The sequence below is a fragment of the Saccopteryx leptura genome, chromosome 6, assembly GCF_036850995.1.
Source record: "Saccopteryx leptura isolate mSacLep1 chromosome 6, mSacLep1_pri_phased_curated, whole genome shotgun sequence".
NCBI lineage: Eukaryota > Metazoa > Chordata > Mammalia > Chiroptera > Emballonuridae > Saccopteryx > Saccopteryx leptura.
This window is the reverse complement of record NC_089508.1, coordinates 167,089,838-167,098,261: the sequence shown is the minus strand read 5'-3', so window position 1 is coordinate 167,098,261 and position 8,424 is coordinate 167,089,838.

The window sequence follows — 8,424 nt, the reverse complement described above, 5'->3', positions numbered from 1 at the left end:
AATAAAACTATGAGAGAGGTTCACTTCCCATCATCTAAGCTTATTTAATGGAAAGGCTGAGCATCAGTGGACAATGGAGGGGAGCCTTCATGAGCAGGTATTCTGCTAACTTTCCATGTGTGTCTTCTCATGGCTAAATATACTTCTAATGAAGCCACTTAATAAGCTTCCTTAAACTAGTTTCTATCATAACTCACCATTCTTGGGATAGAGTCAATTAAATGGCCAAAGAATATTTACAAAGAGACCAGGAAAGCCTGACGTTGAGGCTTAACCAGTCAATGTAGACACCACTTACACAAGAAATGGTGCATTGGTAACAAAAATACTAAATATTTCAAAGGGAAAAGTCAAAAGCAACTACTCACAGGAGCTTCAAATTCTGATGTAAAGCATTGGTGATACTGAATGCCTCATTTCTCTGCTGACAACATTTAAAAGGGGAGAAAGGAACATGGTTTTTAGGAAATACTCGGGGGATTTTTCTGACCACTCTGTGTCTTCATGATAATCATGAGAAGAATCTGGTATGAGAGGGTCACAAGAAAAAATGAATTCCATTTCGATAAACGGTTTTGTTTTAATTTTCATGAACAGTTAAAGACATGTCAGAGTGATGAGAAATTTTACAAAACAAACATTATCAAATAAATATTGTGCCAGTTTTTTGTTTTTTTTTTTTTTTTTTTTTACAGAGACAGAGAGAGAGAGAGAGAGAGGGATAGATAGGGACAGACAGACAGGAACAGAGAGAGATGAGAAACAACAATCATTAGTATTTCATTGCACTTTGCGACACCTTAGTTGTTCATTGATTGCTTTCTCATATGTGCCTTGACTGCGGCCTTCAGCAGGCCGAGTAACCCCTTGCTGGAACCAGCGACCTTCAAGCTGGCGACCTCGGGGTCTCGAACCTGCATTCTCTGCATCCCAGTCCGATGCTCTATCCACTGCGCCACTGCCTGGTCAGGCAAATATTGTGCCAGTTTTTAAAACTGATTTCAAAAGCTACCAACCGACAAGCCTGATTCTGATCAAAAACAAAATGTGGCTTATTGTCCACTAGGTTTGTGAATGGACAGAAAAGTGGTGTCCACTAGTGCAGATATAAGGGAGCAGAAATATATTTTTGAGAGTTTTAATGTGAAAACTTTTCCCATACTGGACAACTATGAATTTAGGTATGAGAAAAATTGTTTTAAGATCTGAGATTGGGCCCTGGCTGGTTGGCTCAGTGGTGGAGCATTGGCCTGGCATGCGGGGGACCCGGGTTCGATTCCCGGCCAGGGCACATAGGGGAAGCGCCCATTTGCTTCTCCACCCCCACCCCCTCCTTCCTCTCTGTCTCTCTCTTCCCCTCCCGCAGCCGAGGCTCCATTGGAGCGGGGATGGCCCGGGTGCTGGGGATGGCTCCTTGGCCTCTGCCCCAGGCGCTAGAGTGGCTCTGGTCGCGACAGAGCGACGCCCCAGAGGGGCAGAGCGTCGCCCCCTGGTGGGAAGAGCTTCGCCCCTGGTGGGCGTGCGGGGTGGATCCCAGTCCGGCACATGTGGGAGTCTGACTGTCTCTCCCCGTTTCCAGCTTCAGAGAAAAAAAAAAAAAAAAAGATCTGAGATTTGCATATTTCTGCAAGCAAGAGTTTTTTTGATACACACACGAAGCTCTCTTAATCCTATAAAAAGATAATAACCAAGAAATAACTACCTCTCCTTTATCACCCTAGCCCTTTAAACAAGTGAAAAATAAGGTAACTAGAGGTTGGTTAATTGGCCAGTAGTTCATTTCCAACCACTGACTGTTCATCACTCAGGTTATTTATGTAAAAACACTGTATTTAGTCAAATGATCCAGATTTGTGTTTGGTTTTGGGCAGGATTGGGATAATAAAGAGGGTAGCACTTTGATGAGCCATCAAATTGAAGTGGTTAAAGGCCTTCTCTCTAACTCTTCACATTTTCTTGGAGTAAAATTCTCAGCTTCCCGCTGCCAACCACAAAGTACTTCACAGTTCAAGTCCTCGGTATCAGGAACTCCCTCCCCAAAGCCTCCATGGTCCCTGAGGTCTGAGAGGGTCGCCTGACCTAACAGTGGGAAGAGACACTTAAGGTCAGCTGTTAGTGTCTTGAAAGGCTTCCAGGGGAGGAGACTTTTCAAAGAAAAGTATTCCAACAGGCAACTTAGAAGAGGAGCCTTTTCACATCTTGCACTTAAGAGTTCTCTGCACTCTTTATGTTCATTGCCTTTGGAGCTTGGAGATGAATGTGTCCATTTAACAGCATGAAGACACTTAGTGCCTGCTATATGCTAGGCATTTATAGGACACTTATTGGGTGGTTCTGGTACTTACTGCTGCATAACAAACTGCATTAAAACTGAGCGTCAGAAACCAGCACTTCAGCTCTCCCAGTCCTGAGGGTTGACTAAGCTCAGCGGGGCAGTTCTCACCGAGGTTTCTCATGTGACTGCAGTCAGAGCGCGCTGGGGCTGGCACTGTGTGAGGGCTCAGTGAGGCTGGAATCCACGATGGCTTCTTCTCTCTTCCAGATTTGGCCTCCCCAGCACTCCTGGTCCCCGCTCCTTCTGCCCACATGGACTCTCATCTTCCATGGGCATCTCCACATGGCTTGGCCTTCTGACTGCATGGTGGTCTTAGCATAATCACGCTTCTCTATGAGGTGATTGATTTCCAGGAGAAAAAAAATAAAGAAGAACTGCTGAGCCATTGAAGGCTGCCCTCAAAACTGGCACAGTGTTGCTCTGGTGCCATTCTAGCGTGCAAAGTCACAAGGTTTGCACCCAGGTTCAAGGATGGAGGTCACGGGCTCTGTCTCTGGACGGGGGAGTGACAGAAACCACACTGGAAGAGCACTGGCATGGGGGATGTCACTGGAGCCATCTTTGGAAGTGCAGTGTGTCACCTTTGCTGCCTCAGGCCTGGGGACCAGCGGCCTCCTCTCTGTCCATAGTCCATGTTTTCAGATCCTTAGGTCCCGTGGTAATAGTATTGCTGCCCCATCTCTGCCTTTCTTCCTCCCTGTTTCCCGTCCATAAGAATGTGTTGAGTTCCCACTGGAAAAGCTCCCTGTCATTGCACATTGTTGGATTCAGGTAATGGTCTCAGTTGCAGGTTGTTTGTACTAAAGAAACTCCTTTATTGTGTATCCCTACTTTTTTTTTTAAGTCAAATATCTGTGGTTAAGATGGAAGAGAAGGGATAATTCTGGAATGATCCTGCCATGCTAAGGACCGAATTCCTGCTCCTGATGATGTACACGAATGCTAAGAAGCATCATTCATTCACCTACTTATTTATTTATGTATTTATTTATGGCTCCAACACTGCTTAGCACTTGAGATGTGGATAAAACAGACATGGCCTCTGTTGTGGGCTATGTCCCCAAAATGTCTAGGTTAAAGTCCTAACATGAAGGAAAGAAATACAATTCTATGAGACTATAGAGACCAGAGGAGTCTTCCTTAGGCTCAGAGAAAGTTCCTACAAGAAAGGTAAGACGAAGAGTGACAAGGTATACCTAGAAGAAAAAGAAAAACCAACCACGTCCCAGGTCAGCGGTGTGGGGCTGGGGATCAGCAGGTGTGAGGCCTCTGTCGGGTGACAGTAAGATGCACCTGAGAACCCCAAACAAGGGTAGTGTGGTTTTAGCACACAGCACGAGAGGGAGAGTCATGTGAAATAAGATTGGAACGGTAGGCAGAAAGCCTGTGCCCTCACTGGCCTTGTTTAAGACATATTTTGGTCTCAAAGATAATGAGAATCCCTTAATGGGTATTGAGTTAAAAGTGACATGATCATATTGAAGTTGGAAAAAGATTATTCCTGCTGTGCTCGGGAGAACATGTTGGACAGGGCTGGGGATGGGGAATGGGCAGAAGACCAGACTCAAGGACATACAATGGAATGGTTTGTAGGTAGAAGGCTCAGATAGGTGGGAAGGAATGCTGGCCTATAGCAAGGGCCGGGGAGGTAGAAATGGAGTCATCTGACATGTAGTTAGGGGAAGAAAAAGATATGACTTGCTGATGGGGAAGGTCAAAGATGACCATGACTATGTCTTTCTGCCTTCACTCATGGAAGCTAGAAAAAGACCCATTTGGGGGAGAAACTTAAGAATTTCAGATTGATCCTGTGTTGTGGCTGTTGGGGAGCTGCCCGCTGAGAAGTCAAGAGGCAGCTGGATATACAAGGAGCTCAAAAAGTGAATTCTAGGTTAGAGATCCCTAAATCTGAGGGTCATTAGCAAACAGATGCTAATTAGACCTGTCTGTGTGGTTGAGCTTGTTAAGAAAGAGAATCCAAACTGGTAAGAGAAAGAAGCCTAGAACACAGAGATAATTCACTACAACATTTATTTGATTTTTCTTCGGTTACACTAGAGTTTGTAACCAATTATTCCTGTCAAATCATTGCTAAAAAAAATTGAAGCCTCCTCTGAAACAAACCTCCTATCTCCAAGTTACAGTACAACCTTGGGCGATTGTTAATCATCTGTGTTTATTTATTTATTTTTAAGCCATTGTAGTTTAGTTTTTCTACTTCAGATTACAGAAGGGAAAGATGTTTTTATAGGCATTTTAGATAAAGAGTCGATTTTGCTTTTTCATAGCTTAAAAGAAAATAAAAAGGTATCTTTAAAACCACCCTACTGCCCATGGGGAGAGAGAAGCCTTATCTGATTGAAATGGTGATTGGATTTTTTTGTACACACTGACATTTGGGGCAGACCCTATCTTTGAATCATTTCATTTCTAACAGCACTATCGCATTATTTGTAAGTGTTTTATTACCTCTGTTAAAATAGAAGGACACATACATGGGCTCTTTCCCTCTTAAAGGAAACTGGCTGGAGTTGTGCCCTCGGAAGTTGTTAAATTATGTCTTCGTTAGTATGGTGAGAAATGTTAGCATGCTCACTTCACCAAACCAGAAGGGCTCCCAGCAAGCTTGCAGATGTTCAGAGCTGCTAATAGGAGCTAGGAGATGGGGGTAGCTGGGAACAAACCAGAGGGCTAGAATGGGCAGTGAACACCATCATTAGCATAGGGAGGTCTATAACCCTGTGAAATGCGTGCTGCTGTGTCCACTCATTGTTTTAAATAATGGTACCTGGTGACAGTGACAACAGAGGGGGTGCTCATTCTGTTTATCTTTGATAATATGTTACTATATTTTTTAAATTTGCATACTATTTGACCCAGCAATTTTACTTCTAGAACTTTAAAAAATTCATCATGAAATTCTGAATGGTTTAATCTACAAGACTGTTCATCCATATTTAGCTTTTAGAAGCTAAAATTTAGGAACAATGACCTTTCCAACCATAGAACATGGGTTAAAAATGGTAAGGTTCATCTCTATGATGTAATAACTTGCAGCTATTAAAATTACGAAGTAGAAATATAATGAAATGGAAATAGTCAATGTATAAGAAAAGTTTACAAGTAAGTATATGGGGTACCACTTTTGAGTATGCGTGTGAAATAGCTATTTACAAAAAGAAAAAGGTGTGAAAATTTATGCACTAAATTATTAATTACTCAGCTGAGTGTTAAATTTATAGGTGACACTTATTTTCATTTTTGTGGGGCTTTTTATATATTTTTCTCAATGGATGTGACTTTTACATAGCTATAGCAAACAATTTTAAAATATGAGTGCCTTATCCAAAAAGATGACTATTCCTTTGTCCCCCATTTGCTTGCTAATGTTTGACAACCTAAAACTGGAGATTTATTCCTTTTCGATCTGTAAAAATATATTTCCTTCAGAAGAGGATTTACAAGTGTGTGTCAGTCACTTACACCTCAGTCTGAATTAGCCTATTAGCTCCTCCCAGGGGGCAAAGTGTGATGGGTCCAAAGGAGGATGAATAACAGACAATAGGGCACCTGAAAGGAAAGTGAAGTGCACTCACTAAAGTTCACTCTACCTGTGGGAACCTCTGACCTTTTTATATTTCACCAATCCAGGAAGTAATTGACATCAATTTAGTAATATAGAAACCGTGCTCAAGATCTTAGCATTCAACAATTGTATCACTGGATAAAAATATTTGGAGTTTATTATTTGTTTTTAAGCGGATTCAGATGGAGACCCCACCTCCCATTGCCCTAAATGTATAATAATCAGTACCAATCTGAGATACATGTATATATTACATAGACCCCGACATGATAATCTGCTGGTTTTCATGTGTTTAAAGTAACCTGGACTGTTCTGAATCTCTTGTCTTAGACACTCTCATTTGTTCATTTCCAGTGGGAAAATTTATCTTTGAATAGCATATTATTCAAACAACCCAAATTTTAGGTGTAGATAGCAGATTACAGTAGAATCTAAAGAAAACAAAACACCCTACTATTTCTAATGCTTTTATTGCCACTACTAATACTATAGGAAGAAGGAAGCAGTTATTGATCATCTGTGATTCAGGTACTTTTTATAATTAAATGACATATTAAATAATTTATATATAAGAAACCCTTTAAAATTATTAATTTATGCTTGTTTTACAGACAGGAACACTGAAATGAGAGATTCCACCCAACCTGCTGAACTTCACACAGCTAGGAAGTACCAAGCTGGATTCAAACCTCGGTCTTCCTCAACTCCAAGGTCCACTTTCACCCAGACTGCACTGCTGTCTATCTAGATTTTTAGAAGAAGAAAGAGACCCTACCACAACCCTACTAACACCGGGGTCACTATGCTATCACCACCAACCAAAATGTGATGTTTGGGGCCATTTTCAATAATAAAATAATAAAATGCATCACTGTAGGCAAGCTAATCGATCGCCACTCTCAATATATTTTTTAAATTCTCAGTACTTGTTAACGACAATAACATTAAGTCAGTCACAGAGTGTCCGATTCCTAGGTGCTCTGTGCTTTCCAAAGCACTCAGCCCCGAGGTTGCTCAGAATTCTCTGATGTCAATCTCCATTTTTCTTGATATAACTGTCACTTCACACATGAATGTATTTCCACCATTTAGCCTCAGAATCTTTGCAATCAAGTTATTTTAGACAATTGATGATAAAGGAGCACTAAAGTCACCATTTTGGGTGATTTGAAGGCCTTCTTTTATCTCTTGGTAGACTTTTTCAAGTATCCTATAACCTTTTACATATATATAACCTGCTGGGTTTGAGTATATTTTTACTGCAGTTGATGAGCTCACTGAACCGAAAGACCTCCAGCCCAGGTGGGAATACACGTGCTGAGATGTCTAAATGACTTAAACGTATACCCTCTCAATCAGAAATGTGAGTTCTCACCAGGCTTGTTGAATGCAACTGGACAATTCAGTTAACGCCCTTTGGAAGCAAAGAGAAAATTACATTTTAGAGACTAGATGAACAATCTCATTGATAGCATATCTGCTTTCTCAGATAGGCACTTTCTGTTGTAGATTTGGTAGGTCTTGGGGAGAAGCAATAATAAGACTGGGGGACAGCCAAAGGGAAAATATATGTTTTTATATAGTATATTACACGTTAAATACATTATACAGAATATGAGCGTATGTGTATGCTCACATATGGAAATTTGGATAATGAGTTAGTGATGCTCTCAAAATAGCAATAACATCACTACTTAAGAAAGGAATATTTAAAAGTACAAAGTATTATATATGACAAGCCCTTTATCGATAACAATAACTAACATTTACCATGCACCAGGCGCAATGCATTACGTACACACACACACACACACACACACACACACACATACACACACACACATATATATATTATATTATATAATTGTCACAAGAGCTCAGTGACGTCTCATTCTACAGGTGCGATAAGTGAGACTCAGAGAGGCTGAAAAATGAACTCATTCAAAGGTACATGGTTAGCAAGCAGCAAAGTGAGATCATAAACACAGATCTTTGGGCTTCCCATAGGCATCCTAATCTATATTTCATACATCCTCCCTAATGGTACCCTGCCAGGTCCCAGAATTTCTCAAGTTTTGACCTGATGCCATCAGCATCAGAATCAGCTGGTTACATGCTAAAGCACAAGTTCCTGAGAGGCAGGCCCCAAGGATCTGCATTTTTTAACTTGTTCTGCGGATGAGTAATACAGTAATGACCGTGGTATCAGAGTTCAGGTGATCTGGGTTTTAATCCCACCCTGCTAGTACCTAGTTCTGTGACTTTGGGCACTGTCACTTCATCTTTCTGGTACTGCATTATCCCATCTGTAAAGTGATGATGTCAGATCATATGCCTACTCTAATATTTTGCAAATATTTTCCGTCGACCCTCACCCTGCGAGAAATACTAGTTCTGTTATGCTCTGCACCGATCCATCGACTGACAAGTCCTGTTTGCAGGGCTAGCCAGTGTGTTCCAGAGACTTTCAGTGTCTGGAGTAGAGTCTAGGCTGCAGGATCAC